The following is a 22586-nucleotide window of genomic DNA, read 5'->3' as shown; positions in this document are numbered from 1 at the left end:
GCCTCATCTGCCCTCACATGAAGGCAACAGATGGTCTAAATAGGTAAATTTGAAGATAAGAGTGTAGACATAGCATGTACAAGTATGAAGATAAATTACAGAAGAAAAATCTAAGGGGACTGGAGCACGAGGAGGGTTATAGCCTCTATTTTCCCTTTGGAAGTCTCATAAAAGTACAAACCACCTCTTACAGGGTCGCTGAATCTCCTTCTAAACTAAAATGATGTGTGCTACTTACAGAGTCCCATTCACACATATGGTGTTGCCCTGCCTGGGTTTACCTCTGACATGTAGAAAGAGCACTGATTAGAAGCAGAGCAAGAGGGCCTGCCTCTCCCTGGCTTTGGGGCAGGGGCGTCAAGCAGCTTGGGGCAGAGGCTCTCCTGATACTCCCTTCCTGTTTCATGAGTGTCCTGCCCTTAGGCTCTGGTTGCAAGAACCAGAGATGAGGCTTCCAACATTTTTTTTAATTGATTATTATAAAAAGTTGAGTTCCAATCTTCAGACAAATTGGCCCTTCCCTCCCTCCATGGGCTTTCCTTCAGGACCAAGATCCTATTGTGTCGCCGCCTGAATTTCTCTGCCAACTGCTGTTGGAATGCCTGGTCTCTCCCATCTGTATTTGATCTGCAGTATATTTTGTTGCTCATTTTCTGGTAAAATATTTTGGAACTTACATATTTCTCTCCGTGTGTGTGTGTGTGTGTGTGTGTGTGTGTGTGTGTGTGTGTGTGAATTTAATCCTTCCTCTAAAGGTATCATCTTTTCTACTACGTAGAATTGTTGCTAGACGGTCTTAGCCTCACAAAAGGTTCTGACAATCTGTCTTTTCCAGTTTTAATGCAGTCTGTTAGCTGCTGAGTCGTTTCAGATTCTTAGGACTAGTAACAAGACTGTCCAAACCAACCCCATGCTGTAAAATTAGGATTCTCCACACAGAGCTGGCACGATCTCAGGCCTTCTTTTTTTTTTTTTTTCCTCCTATTTTGTCTCAGAGTCTAAAAGGGACATCATCGGTCTATTTTCAGCCTACATTTTGAAGTACCTGCAAACTGACATATCATTATTTTGACAGTTAAGAATCAATCGATATAATTAGAAAAACTTAAGGAGGGAGTAGCGAGCGGAGAAATTGTGCTGGATATGTTGCCCCTGCTGAAGATGAATATTAAACAAAATCAAACTAGTAGAAACAGGAAGAGAGAACTAAAAGTGCCCTCAACTGCGAAGTAGGTGGAATTTGTCTTCCCTTTTAGATTCTGGGCAAGAACACCAATCGTTGGTCCATGTGAGCATCTGGACGTGTTTTTTTCTGAAAGATGGCCCTGCTGTATAAAACCATAAATTCACATGATCTTCTTTAATTTACATTTTGCATGTATTTATTTATTTTAACATATTTTGTTGGTGCCTTGTAATGATACTTCCCAATGAGGTTCAGAGTGATAGGAACAGGCATAGGCACCGCACTTGGTGTCTTTTCTTCTGGATTCCAACAACTCCCTCCCCTTCCCCATGCCTGCTACTGAGATTGGTATTGATGATATCCTATCTGTATGTAGCATTATTTGAACCCCTTCCTTCATCAAGTCTCCTCCCCACCCCTTTCCTAAACTCCCTTCATCTCCCACTGGAAATTGGATAACAAAGGAATTTCATATGATCTTTTTTTTTTCTGAATATTGCATACCACTTAGTAAACTCTCTGTAATTCCTCTGCCTTTTTCTGGTCTCTGTGTCCTTTTCTTTGCATTTCTCTCCCTGACTTTTCATGTCTTCATGCAGACTCCATCAGAGGACTATGTCTATGTGCCCAGCTAGTTGGGGAGCATTTTAAAAATTGTCTCACAGGAGGATTATGGTTTGAGGATAGCCTCAGCTCCTTAGTGAGGCCCTTTGACTCAGTTAGACCCTGTTTCACAATGAAGAATAAAAAATAGGGCTGGGGGTGTACCTCAGAAGTAGAATGCTCCTGGGTTCTATTTCTAGTACTGCAAAAAAAAAATTGTGGCATACACCTGTAATCCTAGTACTTAGGAGGCTCAGATAGGAGGGTTGCATTCCCTAATGTACATGATGGACATTCACAAACACATCAAAGTCAATCCCTAAGCCAAACATGAGAAGGAGGGAGGGGGAAGGAATTGGGGAAGGGCTAAATGAGTCATGTGTGCATGTATGCCTCCACCATCTTATACTCTATTAAGATATATGACTACAATGCACCAATAAAAAATAGAAAATATAAACGATTCAGTTTCCACAAAACCTAAATATGCCCCTGGACTCTTGCTTACCCATTACCCCACTCAAACTGAAGTAGCAACAAATTTGTTTTGTCTTTAAGTCTCTACATTGAACGGACATTTTAACGAAGCTTTTTAAAGTGCCTTTTTCCTTTCTTCCTGAGTTATTTTTATATTTATATGTGCCATCATATTGTCTTAGCAATTGAGACAGTTTTTCTCTCCTTTGCTTTTTCCCTGTCATGTCACTGAATTATCTTTAGGGTCAAGGTTAATTTATGCCAGGGAAGAACTCTTAATTTTACACCATGTCTCAAGAAATCTCCGGCTTCTGAATGGAAAAATGTAGAAGAGATGTATAAGATACCTGCCTTTGCAGCCCCCAAACAGCTGGACACTCTCAGGAGTGTATGGTTTTTGTTTTCTTTTCTTAGGACTGAAGCTCCAAAGTCTTTGGAAATGGGAATGAGATGATCATCCTAGGATCTGGCTTTTGCTCAGTAGAAAAGGCCATGTATGCCCAGTTTTATGATGACTTTGCCAACGTTTATTCACAATATCAGTATTCACACACCTTAATGAGTTAAAATGGAAGAATGGGATCAGGAGTTGCTATGAGCTCAGGTTGATATAGTTAAGACACGATGGTTGTAATATTTATTATTATTATTATTATTATTATTATTATTATTAGTTATTTTGCAGTACTGGAGATGGAGCCCAGGGCATTCTACCTCTGAGCTACACCCCAGCCCTATTTTTTAGTCTTCATTTTGAAGCAGGGTCTCACTGAGTTGCAAAGAGCCTAAGTAGCTGAGGCTGGCTACAAACATGGATCCTCCTGTCTCAGCCTCCCAAATGCTGGGATTACAAGCATGCACCACCATGCCTGGCTTTGTAATCTCATTATTGAATAAATCCATTTTAATGGATGTATCTGGGTAGTAACCCAGACTGGTGGGATATGGCTTAGGAGGTGGGTCCCTGGGAATGTGGCCTTAGGAATTATGCTTGTGTCTTTGAATTTCCTTTACTTATCTGCAATCTCTGTCTATGACCCCATGATATGAGAATAGAGCCTAACTCTTTATCTTTCTCTCTTTCTCACAACCCTGTCCCTGAGCTCCAGACCCCAGCCTCACACGGACTAAACCTGAAATCTCCAAAACTCATGAGCAAATGAGTCATCCTTTCTCTATATTTTGTGGTCAGTTGGTTTGCTTTGGATTATGTCAGCAAGAATGTTGACCATGACAAGAGTCTTGACTCCCCCACTAACTTCCCATCCTGGGTTTGATAATCAAAGTGACCTGAGTTCAAAGCCAAGCCGATAGCCCCTATGCTTAAACATGTGGGGAGTCAAGCAGAAGGAACATATTCCCAGAGCTGTGTGCAGTGCCCTTCATCTGAGCAGCCCAAGTCCTCTTTTTAGCTATAAAAAATTGTGAAACTGAATTTTTTAACCAGTCCTTATTTGGCCTTCTGCTTTTTGCTCTCAATTTTGTTTCAGGAACTTCAGATACAAGCACAGAGGATTCGGTATTTAGAAACGCAAAAGCACAGGGATTAGGTAAGGCAGTCCTAGGGTTGTGTATTGTATCTTGCATATGCCATATATTCTGGCCATGGATAGCCCTCATCAAATGTCAATTTTCTTATGTATAGAATGGGGCCAGAATTGAGGTGAAATGATGCCTGTAAATTCCTTACCAAATATGAGAACTCAACAGATCTTAGCTATTGTCATTCCCGTTATTATTTTTTCTGAAGCCTCCTAATCAAAGTAAAGGTATTTGATAGGTAAGAGGCGAGTGCTACAATACCAAGGAGAAAGGAAAGACATGTGTTTTGCCCACTCTATCTTTTCCTAGATTATGAGCAATCTTGAGATTGGGATGGAGACAGGAGAAAGAAAAAGAGAAGGAAATACCAAAGACCAAGTGTGCTGAAAGACTATGACTCCTCAAGGGGAAGAGTGGCTTAGAATAGAGGGATTTATTTGTTGTGTTTGTTTGTTTGTTTGTTTGTTTGTTTGTTTGTTTGTTTTGGTACTGGGGATTGAGCCCAGGAGCATTCTACCTCTGAGCTATACTCCCAGTCCTCTATATCTTTTTATTTTGAAAAAGGGTCTTGCTAAATTGCTGAGGGCTAAATTGCAGAGGCTGGCCTTAAACCTGCAATCCGCCTGTCTCAAAAACATTCAATCCTCTTTTCTTGGGCTTCCAAGTACTGGGCTAGGGGTAGTGTTTTAATTACCGATTACCACTAGAGGAGAATATTTGATCTGTCATCGCTGTTTCCTTCGACCTCAGAGGAGTTTCCTTTTTTTTTTTTTTTTTTTTTTGGTGGTACTGGGGTTCCTGGAAGCCCTTCTACCTCCGGGCTACACTCCCAGACCTATTTTTGCATTTTTATTTGGAAACAGGGTCTCCTAAGCCAGCGCGCGGGGCTAGCTTCGAACCTGCGCGATCCTCCTGTCTCTGCCTCCCAAGCGCGGGGATTACAAGCGTGCGCCACCACGCCCAGCAAGGAGTTTCCTCTCACAGAAGAGTTTTGTGAGTATCAGCAATTAGAGAAGGCAGAGGAAGAAAAGGTCAGCTGAGAAAATTGAAGTCTAAAGAGCAAATTCATCTTCCTATTTGCAGAAGAATCTACGTTAACTAGTCAAATCAGTTAATATAAATGTACTGTATAAGCTAACCAGTTTCTGATGTTTGAAAAGTAGAGATTATTATTCTATTTCATAAAAATTGTGAAGCTACTTATTAAATACAAGTACCACAAACAATTATGACAAAAAGCCATTAAAACATTTATTTAATCCAATCCCACTGTTTATCAGATAATGTAACTCAGGTTTGGAATGGCCAAATAACCTACTTGCTTATGGTCACATTTTTTATTTTGACCTGACAGCCAAAATAAAATTTGTTAGGATAGACTTTGTCTATTCTAACAGATAGACAAAATTGGCTTGTCTTTTAAGTTATTAAGTAAAAGTTGATAATCAAATTGGTTTATAAAGGTAGGTACATATTTAAAATTCCCATTTATAAATGGGAAAATGGAAGATTTGATTCATACATATGCTACTTTTTCATCTCTAAGGAAAAAATGTTTATAAATAATTGTTAATTAACAAACCATAAACTTTAATAGAAGGTAGTTTTACTTGTGCATTTTTCTCCTCAATTCTTTCTGAACATGGAAAAATAATGTTACAGACTAAATATTATCGGTCTTTTAATGTCCTTTTGTTCTCAGACTGTCTTCCTCACTGTCCATCAAGTCTATCCCTTTCCATGTACTTCTCATCAGCTTATGAAGAGGAAAGGTTCTTTCCTATCATGAGAGCTAATTTTTTAAATTTAGGGGTGGGCTAGGTAGAGCAGAAAGCATAATATTCTCAAGTTTGTCCACTCTCCTGCAAATGACATAGTTTTATTCTTGATGGCTGAGTAAACTTCCATTGTGTGTATATACCATAGCTTTGTGATCCATCCATCTGTTGATGGACACCCAGACTGGTTCCATAATTTGACTATTGAGAACAAATTCAGTGCATCTCTTCTCAATTCCATTCAGTTATCTCACACTGGTAGTTTGAAATTAGCCGTCATGGTAGTAATTATATCACAGATGTCAAACACTACAAATCAGGGGTCCCTTTCACCCTTACTAGTTTATCAGTATACCATTGGACAAAACACAATCCAGTTAAAAGTCTCTGGTAGCCGGGCATGGTGGTGCACACTTGTAATCCCCATGCTTGGGAGGTGGAAACAGGAAGATCGCTCAGGTTCAAAGCCAGCTGCGATGGCTTAAGAGACCCTGTTTCCAAATAAAAATATAAAATAGGTCTGGGAGTGTAGCCCAGAGGTAAAAGGGTTTCCAGGAACCCCAGTACCACCAAAAAAAATCTCTTGTATTGTTATTGTAGAGTCTTTTGAGCTCTTTGTATATTCTGGATATTAGCCCCCTATCAGAGTGGTGGCTGGTAAAGATCTTCTCCCATTCTGTAGGCTTCCTCTTTAGGTTCTTGATGGTTTTCTTTGATGAGAAGAAACTTTTTAGTTTGATGTCATCCCACTTGTTGATTATTGCTTTAATTTCCTGCACTTTGGAGGCCTTGTTGAGAAAGTTACTGCCTGTGCCTATATGTTGTAGTGCTGAGCCTATGCCCTCCTCTAATGACTTCACAGTCTCTGGTCTAATTTCTAAGTCTTTGATTAATCTCAAGTTGATACCTATGCATGGTGAGAGGTAAGGATTTAGTTCCATCTTTCTACAAATGGATAGCTAGTTCTTCCAGTATCATTTGTTGAAAAGGCTGTCTTTTCTCCAGCGTATGAGTTTGGCCCCTTTGCCAAAGATCAGTTGACTAGAGATGTGTGGGTTTGTTTCTGTGTCTTCTATTCTGTTCCACTGGTCAGTCTGCCTATTGTTGTGCCAATACCATCCTGTTTTTACTAGTATTGCTCTATAGTGTAATTTGAAGTCCGGGATTGTGATACCTCCTGCCTGGTTCTTGTTGCTGAGAATTGCTTTGGCTATTCTGGGTCTTTTCTTCCTCCATACAAAATTCATAATTGATTCTTCCAGGTCTATGAGAAATGTTGTTGGTATTTAATTTAATGGGGATTGCATTGAATCTCTAGATCACTTTTGGCAGAATGGCCATTTTGATTATATTAATTCTGCCTATCCATGAGCAAGGGAGATCTTTCCATCTTCCAAGGTCTTTTTCAATTTCTTTCTTTAATGTTTTGTAGTTTTCTCTGTAGAGGTCTTTTACATCTTTGGTTAGGTTTACTCCTAGGTATTTTATTGATTTAGAGGTTATAGTAAATGGAATAGTTTTCTTTATTTCTTTCATTATGGATTCATTGTTGGCATAAAGAAAAGCAACTGATTTCTTTAGGTTGATTTTGTATCCTGAATTGGTTAATCAACTCCAGAAGTCTTTTGGTTGAGTTCATGGGATCTTCTAGATAAAGAATCATATCATCTACAAATAAGGATAGTTTTAGCTCCTATCTTCCTATTTGAATTCCTTTGATTTCCTTCTCATATCTTATTGCTGTGGCAAGAGTCTCAAGGACTGTATTGAAAAGAAGTGGTGATAATGGGCATCCTTGTCTTGTTCCTGATTTTAAAGGGAATTCTTGCAGTTTTTCTCCATTCAATATGATGTTGGCTTTGGGTTTATTGTATATAGCCTTAATGATGTTCGTTCTCTTCCAATTTTCTGCAGTGTTTTTAACATAAATGGGTGTTGGATTTTGTCAAATGCTTTTTCAACATCTATTGATATGATTATGTAGTTTTGGTTCTCAGTTATATTTATGTGGTGAATAACATGTATTGATTTGCGTATGTTGAACCAGCCTTGCTTTCCTGGGATGAAACCAACTTGGTTGTGGTGCACAATTATCTTGATATAGTTTTGAATGCATATAGCTAGTATTTTGTTTAGAACTGAATAAACACTTCACAATAGAAGAGATACAAATGGCCATTCAGTACATAAAAAGATGTTCAACATCATTAGCAATCAGGGAGATGCAAATAAAACTACACTAAAATTCCATCTAACTCCAATCAGAGTGGCAAGCATAAAGAAATCAAATAACAAAAAATGCTGCCAAGGGTGTGAGGAAAGAGGAACTTTTTTACATTGTTGGTGTGGGAGTGAAAACTAGTTCAGCCACTATGAAGATCAGTGTGGAGAGTCCTTAGAAACCTGGGAATAGATCCACCATATGATCCAGCTCTACCACTCTGGGGTATCTTTCCAAAGGGGCTGAAATCAGAGAACTACAGTAACATATGCATACCTATGTCATAGCAGCACGGTTTGTAATAGGCAAAATATGGAACCAACCTAGGTCTCTATCAACAGATGAATGGATTGCAAAATTATAGGAAATACACACAATGGAATTCTACTCAGCTATAAAAAAGAACAAAATCATGTCAGTTACAAGAAAATGGAAAGACCTGGAGAACATTATGTCAAGTGAGATCAGCCAAGCACAGAAAGAGAAAGGACTTATGTTTTCTCTAATATGCCCAAACTAGGGAGTATTAGTAATACCAGAGGGACTCCAGATAATGGAGGGGAAACCTCAGCAAAGCTGCAATGGAAGGTAGGAGAGGAAGAAGACTGAGGCTGATTAATGGAGGAGCTACATCCAAATTTGTATAAAAATATAAATATAGCATGGTTAACCTGGACACTCATCACTGGGAGGGGGAAGGGGAAGTGGTGGGAGAGGGTACTAAGCACAGTCTGACTCTATGCCACTTTAAATATGTTCCGCATAAAAATAAAAATTTATAAAAAGACTCTCGTTTTTAACCAGAATAGCTATCTTCTCCTGTGGACTCTCTCCATTCAAAATAAATGCTTCTAAAAACATAGAATTGGGAACAAGAAGCAAAACAATTGATAGCTAATGTCTCAGTTTTTTCAAGTAATAAGTCCAATGCCTTTTGTTTTAGTTAATTTGGTGTGTTTAGCATGTGTCACTGTTGCATTCTACCAAAACAGTCACAGAATCAATGCTGAAAGTTCAGTCTTCTTCAAAGAGAAAACTAGTTCTTGTTCCAAGATCATACTCCTGCTCATACAAGAACCTTAGCATCTGTCTCATGAGCACCTGCACGGTTGAAGTCAAAAAGTCGTTGGAGCGACGTGTGCTGTTTCATTAAAATCCATCTCCCAGTGTTGAAATAATAATAATATGTGGTGTAAGTTCATTATGTCATGATTACAATGAACTACTTTATGATGTGAGTCTATAATCCATCAATAAAAATGTAAAATAATCATGAATATCATTATCTTAGTATCTGAAACATCGCACATCTTTATTCCTTAAAAATTAAATTTATTACTACAGAGTAATCACTATTACTATAGTACTCTTTTGGGAGCCATAGCACTTATAAAATATTTTAAAACAAAATTAACATCTTCTTTTATGATAAATATCTTTTAAAATAACAAGAAAGCTATAGATCATCAAACCAAAAAAAAAAAAAAAAAAATACACGCTGAAAGTCTGTACCAAACCAGTTAACTCCCAAGTTAGGAATCCCATAATCTCCATTAAAATGGCAGTGATAATTTTTACCAAACTAGAAAAAAAAATCCTAAAATTCATGTGGAAAAACAAAAGACTCAGAACAGCTAAAGCAATTCTTAGCACAAAGAGCAAGGCTAGCTGGGTATGGTGGTGCAGACTACAATCCCAGTATTTGGGAGGCTGAGACAGGAAGATCACAGGTTCAAGACAAGCATCAGAAATTTAGCAAGATCCCACCCCCCAGCAACTTAGTGAGACTCTATCTCAAAATAAAAAATAAAAATGACTAGGCTAATAGCTCAGTGGTAGAATGCCGCTGGGTTCAATCAATGCCACAAAGAGAATAAGAAAAGAACAATGCTATAAGCATCATAATAACTGATTTTAAGTTACACTACAGAGCTATAGTAACAAAAACAGCATAGTAATGACATAATAATTGGCATACATACCAACAGAATGCAAGACCAAGTCAAATCCACACATTTGTAGTCATCTGGACAAAAGTGCTAAAAACACAGTTTGGAGAAAAGATAGCATCTTTAACAAATAATACTGGGGAAACAAGATATATATAGATATATCGATATATCTATATTTATAGATAGATAGATAGATAGATAGATGGTTTAATTTAATAGATCCTCATCTCTCATCCTTTCAAGTTGGCATGAAAGCCAACTTGAAATGGACCAAATACCTAGAAATACTAGAAACTTTGCAGCAGCTGAATGGAAACAGTAGATATGCTTCAACGTGCAGGCACAGGCAATGGCTTCCTAATAGGACTCCTATGGCTTTGGAAATAATACCAAGAACTGATAACTGGGATAGCTTCTGCACAGTAAAAACAACAACAAAACAAAACAGTGTGAAGAAATGGCCTGTGGAAGGGGAAAAAGGTTTTGCCAGCTATTTTTCCAAGAGAGCTTTGGTATTCATAATATATAAAGAACAACGTTCAACAACAAAGTGAATAAAACAAATAATCGATGTACTAAATGGGCCGATGAATTAAACAGATACTTCTCAAAAAGAAAATAATTTTTATACAGCTGTCTAACAGCTGTATAAAAAAAAGTCCAACATCTTTAGCTGTTAGGGAAATGCAAATCAGAATTACATGGAGATTCCCTCTTACCTAGTCAGAATACCAATCATCAAAATTACAAATAACAATAGATACTAGCAAGGATTGTGGGGGGAGGGCAAATAATTCTTATGCACTGTTTGTGGCAATGTAAATTGGCACAGCCTTGATGGAACCTCAGTATAGAGGTTCCTCACAAAACTAAAAATAGAACTACCATATAATCCAGCTGTATACTTCTTTGATCATTTATTTTTATCCAAAAATGAAAGTTAGAATACTTTAGAGAGATAGGCATACCCTGTTTCTCTCGACACAACTCACATTAGCCAAGTGATAGAATCAGCCTGGATGTCAAACAGATGAGTGGGTAAAGAAAATGTGGTCTACCTATACAATGGAGTTGTACTAAGCTATAAAAAAAGAATGAAACCACATCATTTTCAGGAAAATGGGTGTGCCTGGAGAACAGCATGTTAAGCTAAATAAGGCAGACTCAAAAAGTCATGTATTGTTATGTTTTCACTTGTACATGGAAACTAGAGTAGAGGGGAGACTGTTAGGATACAGAAAGGGGCACCAGGGAGAGAAAAAAGTGAAGGGTGGATAAATGAAATTATTCAAATTAGGTTATATGCATGTACTAAAATGTCACAATGAAACCCACTATTCTGTATCATTAACATGTCCTAGTGATAAAAGAACCCTGATTGTAGATAAGGTCTCTGTTATCTAGACATTTGGAATTTTCCTTGGGGAAAACTTTTTTTTTGTAATGTCTCAAATTCCCTTATGAGTCCATAACACTTTTTGTGTATATTCTTAGCAGTGATATCTTTGTTCTCTTAGGGTAAATTGAACTTAGAAAAAATTCCAAAGATCATTTGGTACCAAAGCTGATGAATACAGTGGGCACTGGCACTGGGTATTGCCTTTTTTGGTAAAAAAAAATACAAGCAGGGAGTAAAGTAACAGGGCCCATTTTCCTTCTGACTCATAAACTGGCTCTGAAGACAATTCCAAAAGAGGATTGCTAGCAAAGAACTAGGCAATGCATCATCATCGACACCACTAGGTATATTCCATTCATTCATAAAATAAATATTTATGGGGTAGTTGATAAAGGAAAATTTCTCCGTTGTTCGCATAAGTGCTTAATTTCCACTATGTGAGTTGAATGAGCTCAGAGTCATTACTGTATATCATATTTCTAATAGTTAACACATATTTAACGTTTACCACCTAGCAGGTGCTGTGTTAAATGTTCTTCATGTATTTAGTTAAGCTTATCTATGTAAGTTTTTTATATGTTATTTTTATAAATTAGAAAGTTGAAGCCGAAAGTGGTGAAGTGAGTGACAGCCTGGAATTGGAAACATTGGTCTTCATAACTCTGGTTCCTCTTCCCTTCTCTACTAAGAAGAATACTCAATCCTTTCACACATGAAAATCATACACTGCCTTCCATCACCCAGTGAACACCCATTAAAATAAAGCAGATGAAAACTGAAACAGGAGTTCAGAAGGAGTCTGCTGTGTGGGCTGGGATGAGATACAGTCATATGAAGGAGGACAGCTTCACCAAGATTAGACTAAAAGAGGGTGGTTACAAGCAGCAGCAATAGCAAGCTGGGATTAATGGTCAGATCAACAACATGCTTTTTCTAAGGGCGGACACAGAGAGACATCACAGAATAGGCAGAACAGCCCTGGTGTAGACAGGTAAACATTTGCAAGTGGTGGTAGTAGTTGAGGAAGATAAACTTCCACTACAAGAAGGGAGGGAGGGAAAGAAGGAGGGAAAGAGATAGAGAGGAAATAAAAAGGGCATTGTGTCCCCTAAAGGGCAGGGTGTCCCCTAAACCCAGGAAAAAGCAAAAAATACCATGTAGGGTAGAAGTACTCCTCAAAGTCCCCAGGTAACTTTGAAATGAATCCAGAACCAAAGTCAGCTGTGTCCCAGTTCAAATGAATCCAGATTTCTGGGAATGGAGCTCAGACTTCCATTCGTTTGGATCATCTACTCTAGGTTTGCAGTAATTCTAGTGTGCAACCAGAGTTGAGGACCAAGGGCCTAGCATCTTATGTTAAAGTAGATTAGATAGATGTGAATAGAAGCTTGGTATTTGGAACAAGTGGCAACCTGAGAAGCAGGCCAGGAGGAAGGGAACAGATAGGAAGGTAGTAAGAATGCAGACATGGATATGGAGTTGGATCAAGAGATCAGGTTGGATAGAGAAACCAGGACAGAAATAGACCCTATACTTCTGAGGATCCTCCATACTGTTTTCCAAAGTGCTTGCACTAATTTGCAGTCCCACCAACCATGTTGTAGATTTCCCACTTCTCCACATCCTCACCTGCATTGGTTGTTGTTTGTGTTCTGAATTATTATCATTCTAGTTGGATTTAGGTGAAATCTCAGGGTAGTTTTTGATTTGCATCTCTCTGATTGCTATTGAGCATTTTTTCATGCAATTATTGGAATCTGAATTTCTTCTTCCATGAACTATTTAGTTCACTTGCTCATTTTTTATTCGGTTATTTGTTTTCTTAGTGCTGAGTTTTTTGAGTTTTCTAGATATTCTAGATATTAGTTCTCTGTTGGAGAAGTAGGTGGCAAAAATCTCCCATTCTGTTTGCTCTCGATTGAGGTTCTTGATAACTTCCTTTGTTGTAGAGGGAAAAAAAGAGAAAGATATAGGCCCTACAAGTAACTAAGATATATTTTGGTTAGAACCAACTCTGTTCACACCAATCTGATAGAGAAACACATCCAGATGTAGATAAGAGTATAGAAACATGACTAAAAGGATGGGCTCCTTAACTACAGCATCCTAGAAAAGTCCCTTGAACTCGACTGAGCCAGCACTCTCATCTGTACAACAGGCATATTGATCCTGTTGATCTTGCGAGGGCATTCACAGAATGAACTTCATGCTAGACACAGAAGAACTTTGTGAGTTGAAGGTTTTTTAGAAGACTGTAGTTCTAAAAGAGTTTGATAACTGAAATGAAAAGTGCACATTCCTGAAAAACAGCATTATAAAAGTAGGTTGGTACCAGGTAGAAGGAGAGCTCACTCTTTTTTGTTTCCTTAAGTAATGATGGGGAAGACAAGCACAATATTTTTGGAAAGCAATGTGGAAAAATATATCACAAGCCAGAAAGATGTTTTTACCATTTTATCCAGTAATCCCACTCTTGGAATTTATCCTAGAGAAATAAATCAACTGAAGAAAAAGAAGCTGCATTGTACAAAGATCCATAATATAAAAGAAAAAAAAGACAAACTGAACCTTCAAGGTCAGTGGCAAGTAAATTGTTATACATCTACTCATCGGAATATTAACTTTGAGATCCAAGAAACTTGTCTTCTTCATCCTTCAATTTTTAAGTTTATTCTTAATTATAAAAGAAATACTTTAAAACTTTACTTTTTAGTTTTCTGTCTAAAAGTATCTACTGTTAACAGTTGAGTGTGTACTCTCCTAGAAAATTTTCAGTGTTATATTAGTAGACACATAGCATCATACATTTGTCCAAGACCATAGAATGTACAACACCAAGAGTGAACCCTGATTATACTGTGGGCTTGCATGATTATGCTGTGTCAAGAAGTTGCATCACTTTTAAACGTACCATTTTGATGGAGGTGTTGATAATGGGGAGAGACTATGTGTATGTAGAGACAGGTAATATGTAAGAAATATCTGTGAATTTTGCTGTGAATCCAAAATTGTTCCAAAAGTAGTAATAATAAATAATCTCTAAAACAAGGTTTCTGGGTGAAAACAGAATCAAAAGAAATAGGTACTGGATGAGGTTAGGAAATCATGTCATTACTGTGTAATTCTAGTGCATAAAATCAGGTTTACAGGCAGAATGATTTAATTTCTGTTCCTAATCTTCCTCTCATCTGTTTACTGGAAAACCTTGCTTCTCTTTTCTCCCTGTGATTTCTGGAATCCCATGCAAAGCTATTTACAGTGAGGTAGGAATGAGGGCTCATGTGGAATGTTATGTGGTCCCTGATGCTCCATCTTCAAGCCACCTTGGTTGCCAGCGAGCTATCCTCTGCCCTTTCCCAGTATGCTGTCTGCTACTGCTATGCTTACAGTCCCTTTTGGAGTAAAGGCTACCCATTATCACAAGCTTAGTTGTCCATGCAGATATTCCCTCCATCTGTCTAGAACCACCTCCCAGATGGTCAGTCTAACACAGAAAGCGTATGTTCCTTTGCCCAGGGACACATTGGCCTCACTCTCCCAAGACCAGCACAATTGCTATTCTGGATGGAAAAAACCTGCATTCATGGTTCTATCCAAGGCAATTTCTAGACCCAAATCCAAGCTTCTCTCTTTGGGACTTAGGCTTGTGTGCCTAAATCCAAGTTGACTATTAGGAGACTTTCTTCTTTTTATGCTGACTATTCTTACACCAAAGATAAGTAAGCTATCAAGTTTGGGGGTGACACAGAAAACTAGAAATATTAAAAGGTTAAGTATAGATTTATACCCATGTAAATATATATATATATGTATATATATGCATATATATGTATATATGTGTATTATATATATTACATATTGCCACATCAAATATGTATATTTGTGTATATATATTATGGGATATGGCTGGTAGGATAATATGTAAGATAAATGTATACTATGCTGCCACATAATCTCACTTAGGCATAAGAACACCCCAAGCCAGGTGTGGTGGCGCACACTTGTAATCCCCGCACTTGGGAGGCGGAAACAGGAAGATCGCGCAGGTTCGAAGACAGCCGCGCTGGCTTAAGAGACCCTGTTTCCAAATAAAATATAAAATAGGTCTGGGAGTGTAGCCCGAAGGTAGAAGGGCTTCCAGGAACCCCAGTACCACCACCAAAAAAAAAAAAAAAACCCCACCCCAGGCCTTCTCCACTCTAGGCAATGTTGGTACTTAATTTTGTCTGTAAGAGCTATATAAAACATCTGTCCTTCCACCGTTACTCTTTACAGATATACTGCATTCACTCTCCATCACATTTTCCTTCTGCAGATGTCCCATCCTGCAGATGTCTCATGGACAGCTGCGACCATCTGCCTAGATAGGAATTCACAACACATGGGAAAATGTCATTTGCTACCAATAACTCAACAGATGGGTAGCTAGAATAGCACTACGGGGATCTTGCTTCCCTGAGAATGAGGCTATCTAGCTCCGTGGGTATTCAACCTATGCAGACACATGAGATTTATGACTCTGATTTCACCATATTGAAATTCTTAGTAAAATTTTAACAAGAAACTGTTTAATGCCATGGTAGGCTCCATAAATGATCTAACTGGCCCATCAAAGGGCTATCATCTGAAAAGATTTCCCAGTTCTACACTTGGAGACCCGTCTTCAGGGTTTCTGAGACTGAGAAGCTGAGGAGAGACCAGAGTTCCATGGCATTTAATGATACTATTATTCAAAAAAAATTTATAGAATTGGTTAAGAGGTATCTTTTAGGGTCACTTTCTTTCAGGTTCAAAATTCCTATTTTTAGAGTGATTTTTGTGATTCTAACAACCTCCTTATTGAGATTATTGTGCATACTTTCTTTATTATTGTATCTACATGTAAACAAATGTGAGAATATAAGAATGCTTGCAAATTGTGTGTTGGAATTAATTCAAATAACTGTCTTCAAAATGACTTATGGTTTGATTGAACAGTGCTATGAAAACCTAACTGCACCAGCCCCATGACCAACTCTATGCTAATTTAGATTCTGTCTCCTGTCGATTCATGGATCTTTGGGTGCCTTTCGATCATTACCTTTTTATTGCCTGTGCGTTGATTTGAGTTCACACTATAACACCTGAGCTTTAGACCCCTTGTTAAGGGTCAGAGAGTTTGCCAGAAATCAGTTATATTAGCCAATTCTATTCCATTCCACCCTGAAATAATTAATGCCACACTAAAGGAGTTGTGGGTAAAAATGTTCCCCAAAAGTCAAGATAGTTTTTTGAATACTTATATTATTTTCTGTCAAGTGAAAACTACTTCAGGTATGGAGGCGCCAAAACAATGTCAAGAGAGAAGCCACTCTTCTGTCTAATAATCCTTGTATTTACGGGAATCAACAGAAGATTCTGTTTTTAGACAAGGATTTGTATAACCTTCCAAAGAACGTGAGATGTCTTTCATTACAGAAACAAGAATGTTGCGATGTGTCCCCTGACATGATTTATGGCTCTTAAAAATGAACTTTTGGTCCCCACGCTTTGGCCAGCATCGCTGGCTTCCTCAGTAAGTAGCATCATGTGCTGACTGTCTCTTGACACTTAATACAATATAATGTCAAGCGCATGTATTGGCTACTAACCAGACGGGCCCCCATCTAATTAGCACTGCTCTTATTTGCTTATAGTACTGCTTAAATCTGCCAATAAGAAAAGCAGAGAATTGTTTGAGTGTTTACACAATCTGGAGTAGAGCCATATTATGGCCCAATGAATGTTTGTCCAGCCATAGAGTCTGACTTGAAGTAATAACAAAGGTATTGGGAAGAACAGTAAAGCTCAGACCCAGGAGTTCAAGCCTTTACCAGCCTTTACAAGCTGTTAGTCACTGACAAGTGTATGAGATAATTTTGCTGCTTAAAATGGACTGTTTTTGTGAAAAGTTTTTATAAAGAGTAGTCTTGAAAATAACTGATAATTAAAGATTAAAGCAAAATGGAAAAAATTTAATCTGGATCCTATGAATTGCTAGTACAAAGTTCTTGCTTTCTTTTAAAATTTTTAGTGTCCAAACTGTGCACCCCTTATCAGTGGAATCAGAATCACCAAGTTTTTCCAGATTATAGACATTGACAGCTTTATAAACGCCCCCAGGTGATTCTAATATACAAGCAAAGTTGAGAACCAATATCGTGTGTGTGTGTGTGTGTGTGTGTGTGTGTGTGTGTGTGTGTAATACTGGGGCTTGAAGGGACATTCAACCTCTGAGATACACCCCGAGCCCTATTTTTTAATACTTTATTTTAAAACAGGGTCTCACTAAGTTGCAAAGGGCCTCATTAAGTAGCTGAGGCTGGCCATGTGAACTTGCAATCCTCCTATCTCAGCCTCCCAAGTACTGGGATTATAAGTGTGCACCACTAAGCTCAGCTCTAAGAACCAGTATTCTAAAGGGAAAAGTAAAATATCTTCACACTTTCTATAACTTGAGTAAGGGACTTAACAAGTGATTTGGGTTATAGGTTCCCTTAAGCACTAGGCACACTGTAATTTGCTAAAGAAATATTGTTTGATAACCTCTCCAAAATAACTAAGAAAGGAGTGGAAAATTCTTCACTTTTAAGGCAACAGTATTGCAACTCACTTCTTGCTCGGGGTTACTGGGGGGGAGGAGGAAAGACAGTAAGACATTTAAAAAACATTTAAAGGATTTGGCATAAAAATTTTGGGGTAAGCCAGGCATGGTGGTGCACACTTGTAATCCCAGCATTTGGGAGGCAGAGACAGGAGTATCCTCTCTAGTGAGGCCCTTAGTGAGACCCTGTTTCAAAATAAAGAATAAAAAATAGGGCTGGGGGTGTAGCTCGGAGGTAGAATGCCCCTGGGTTCCATCCTCAGTACCGCCAAAAAAAAAAAGAAAGGAAGAAAGAAAGTTGGTGGCATGTTGACCACAACCACAGAGAAATGAGTAATGAAAGAAGGCAGGAAAGAAAGATGGAGCTGTGCAGGGACCCCCTGACCAGCACATGCATGTACACGGCTTTCATTCCTGGCATATGGTGTGCAATGGTCAGCCTTTGCTGAATGGCTAATAGAGGACGATGTCAGAAAAGTGTGGAAAACCTTATAAATGAGTCTACTGAACATTGCTGACAAACAATTGAAGTTCAGCACTCCCATGTCTCTGGCAGGATTGCCATCAGTCTTCTAAGTGTGGGAGCGCAGCCATATGATGAATCATGAAGTAGTCTGGGACAGTCTAGAGTTTCCTCATGTGGACAGTCTGCTGCCTCCAGGTGGCAGGATCTGTCAAAGAGGAGCAGTGGGTCCTGACCCCATGAGAATCTAAGCCTTAGAAATGGGTCTCCAGAAACCCAAGGAGATTTGGTATTGTTTCACTAGCCTGGGGATTTTATAGATGAGGCCATTCACATTTCATGGTCACAGTGACTTTCTCAGTTGTCTCTGGCTGATTCAGAAAGTAAGGCTTGGAAACCTTAGCTCAATCCTCTGTAAAACACATAGCTACCAAGCTGGGTGAGGTGGGACACACTTGTAATCCCAGCATTTGTCCCAGTCGAGACAGGATTGTGGTTCACGGACAGTCTCAGCTACTTAGTGAGGCCCTTTGCAACTCAGTGAAAGCCTGTTTCAAAATATAGAATAAAAAGTAGGGCTGCAGGAGTGTGTAGCTTGTAGGTAGAAAGCTCCTGGGTTCCATCCCCAGTACTGCAAAAAAATATATGCTAGGAAACAACAGAGAGCAGGACTTAGCCAAGTTTGCTGTGGCCAGAGTTGTGTCTTCTGTATCATAAGGATCCACGTCACCAAGAGATGATCCATCAGTGAGCTTTCACACTAGCCAAACAAACCTTTGCGCTGGGCTGGATCATCAACTTGACTGGATCATGAAACACCTAGGATGATGTGACTTTGGGTGTGCTGATATGATGATGGCTTATGGAATGGCAGACTGAAGGGGAAGTCCTGCCCTGAATGTAGGCAGCCTGGTTCTGATAGATGCAGGACTTGGATAAAATAAAGCGAAAACCGTGTGAAGGACTGTGTGGTTCTACCTGAAGAAAACACATCTGCTCTTGTCTGAGATATCTGTCTTCAACTCTTCGAATGATTCTTCACCATTTTTTTCTCCAGCGAGTTCCTGGCCTTTTCATCTTGTACTGGGACTGTATTAGCGGTTGCTCTGAGACTCCATCTCTTAGACTTGGTCTACTAGCTGCTGGTTCCTCTGGCTTTCCTCATGCAGTTGAAAACTTGGGACTATATTGCTTTGGACTGTAAACTGATTTAATAAATCCCCTTTTCCCATATATATGTTCTTGTGAATTCTGTTACTCTAGTGAGCCCTGACCAATATAGGTATCTATCCACATGTTTGCCCTTCTCCAACCCTTGAGCCATTGCCTATAATATTCTCATCCCAAAAGAAAATCAACTTACCTTGTCACCATGTGATGTCGTATAAATCCTTACTTCTTAGAGGGTGATCCAGGGACCAGCAGCAACAATTAGGATCTTAGAAGTCACACAGATGCTCAATCCCCACTTAGGTTAGCAGAATAAGAAACTGCATTTTAACAAGATTCCCAAGGAATTCGTTAAAGTTAAAAAGCACTGGTCTGCAGTGTAGGACATTTTATCTGAAAGTAAATTTAGGTCAGTGATTCTTAAATCCTCATGCATTTGAATTATTTGGGAGAAAAGGAGTTAAAATGCAGATTTTAAGATCTATTGCCCAAAAGTTCTAACTTGGGACCTGTGGGTAGGATCTGGGCAGGCTGTGCATCTTTTGACAAGCAGCCCAGCCAACTCAGCTATGGGTGATCTAAGAATAAGACAGTGATGACCGTAGACTTGTGAATTAACAGCACCCGCTCCTCCTTCTGATGAACCTGGGCCAAGGTGGGGAAGGGGATGACTTAAGATCATTCAAAGGGCGGTAATACAATCAAGATGAAGACTCTTCTGAAGCAGGCTAACCATACCAGGTCAGTTACTGTAGGCCTTTGAGAAAAACCACTCCAAGCCTCTGTGCCTTCATTCTTTGGAATTCTTTACCCAATTGCAGTTGACTTACTCTTAGTGAGAAAGAAAATGCCTGGCCATGGTGGTGGAGGAAGCAGGAGTAGTTCTGCATCCCACCGAGAACTTTGCTTTCATAGATCTGGTTATCTCTTTTACTTTTAATGAGCTAAGGGCTTTTTTTACATGGGGTAGGTAGCGAGTGTAGAAACTTAAGTGAAATAGCGATGCGTGTACATCTGTGTGCACTTATGTGAACATATCTTATTTAACTCCAAAACAGCCCTGTGAGGTACCATTTTACAGCTAGTAAACTGCAGAGTCAAGGGTGGAATCCAGGCTCTGGCTTCAGGGATGTCTCTGCTGTATTATTACCACCTTCTGGGGAAAGTAAATTCTACCTGTAGACTATAAGCAACCGTAGTTTATAAACCCCAGAGATCCAATTAAAATCATGATTCGCTCATATCCTCTTGACTATGGGAATGCAGTCTCATTCCTGACCTTTTATTAAATGACTTAACAAAAAGTGAGGAAGCAGATAAAAAGAAACATCTGTTGGATGATTCGATTCATAAATCATATGTTTCTTTGGAAAGTGGAATTACATAGTGGAAAAAGCATAATTTTTGGTTAAAAGGCACATTTAGTACATATATAATACTGGACAGATTTTTCTAATATCTCACCTTGTTTTTCTCACCTGTGTAATGTGCGCTGGTAAGAATTACGGTAATAGTGTCAGTGTATGGTCTGGCACAAAGCTTGGGGCCTCGAGAGGATTTAATGTCTCTAAGTCATTGCTTAACTAGAGTGAAGAACACATTTATTTTGGTCCATTTTCTTCCCCGGATAAGATATATGGAAGCATTCTATCTCCAAGAGTCTAGCTCAATAAATGACATTACCATCTATCTAAATTAAGCCAAACTAATAACCCCTGTGCTTACTTTTATTTTTTTCTCTAACCTCTGCCACATAATTGGCTCAATAATTAAGATGGGCTGGTCCTACCTTTAAAACCCTCTCAAATGGGAAGACTAATTTTCATACTGGCATCTCCGTCTAATTCTGTCCTTCACTAGCCTAGTCTAGTGAAGTTTGTGCTGCTTTAACAGAATGCCTGAGAATAATTTATAAGGGGCAGAAATATATTTTCTTACAGTTCAGGAGACTGGGAAGTCCAAGATCAAGGCACCAGCATCTGTCAAGAGCCTTCATACTGTATCATCATATGGTGGAAGGTTGACGGGCAAATAACCCCAGAGGGAACCAAATTCCCACTTTATAACAGCACTAATCCCACCCACAAGGAAAGAGCCCTCATGGCCTAATCACCTAGCTCTCAAAGGGCATACCTCTTAATACTGTTTAACGGCAATTAAATTCATCATGAGGGGAAAACATTCAAATCATAGCTCATATCTCTCTCAGGCTGTCCAAGTAGCTATAAGCTAGTCTGGGGTCAGATATCTCTCATTCCTCAACACAACTATTGAGGTTCTCTTTATAAATCTGTTCTAAACAAAAAAAATGCTGTTATTTATTATTTATTTATTTATTTATTTATGCGGTACTGGGGATGGAACCCAGGGGCATTCTACCTCCAAGCTACACCCCCACCCCTATTTTTTCTATTATTTATTTTGAAACAGGCTCTCACTGAGTTACAAAAGGCCTCACTAAGTAGCTGAGGCTGTACCCAAACCATGACCTTCCTGTTTCAGCCTCCCAAATGCTGGCTGGGATTACAAGCGTGTGCCACCACGCCCGGCTTGCTTTTGTAAACAGTACTATGAATGGAACAAAAATTCCATTTTTTTTTTGGAATATGTCTGATGTTTTCTCAAAATTCAGCTCAGATTTTATGCTCTCAGCTGGGGTAGTACTACAGAGGTGATGAATCCTCAGGGCACGACCTCTGGGGGCATGGTGCACATCTGTCCCTCACTGGCGATTGTAATTTTGATTACCTGGTCAAAGTGATGTCCAGTTGAGACTAATTTCAAACTTATAGGAAAGTTACAGTAATGAAACACTGTACAAAGAATGCCCACATATCTTTGACCCAGCATCACCTTTATTCACATTTTTTCTAAGTCTTTCATCATTTGTTGTATATACATGTAATTTTTCTTAGCTACCTGAGGATAAGTTGCATACATCATGACCCTTACCCTTAAATGCTTCAGTGTGCATTTCCCAAGGATAGAGTTATTCTCTTACATGACATAACCAGAACATACTGATCATTACCCAGTAATTTAAATTTTGATGCAATATTTTTATCAAATCTATCATTCCAATTTTGTTGATCTATAATGTCTGTTAGAGTTGATCTATAATGTCTGTTAGAGTTTGTATCTTGATGTTCCTCAAAAGCCCACGTGTTGAAGGC

The sequence above is a fragment of the Muscardinus avellanarius genome (genome assembly GCF_963383645.1).
Source record: "Muscardinus avellanarius genome assembly, chromosome: 12".
Taxonomy (NCBI): Eukaryota; Metazoa; Chordata; class Mammalia; order Rodentia; family Gliridae; genus Muscardinus; species Muscardinus avellanarius.
The sequence above is the reverse complement of the archived record's forward strand: the minus strand, read 5'-3'. Positions refer to the sequence as shown.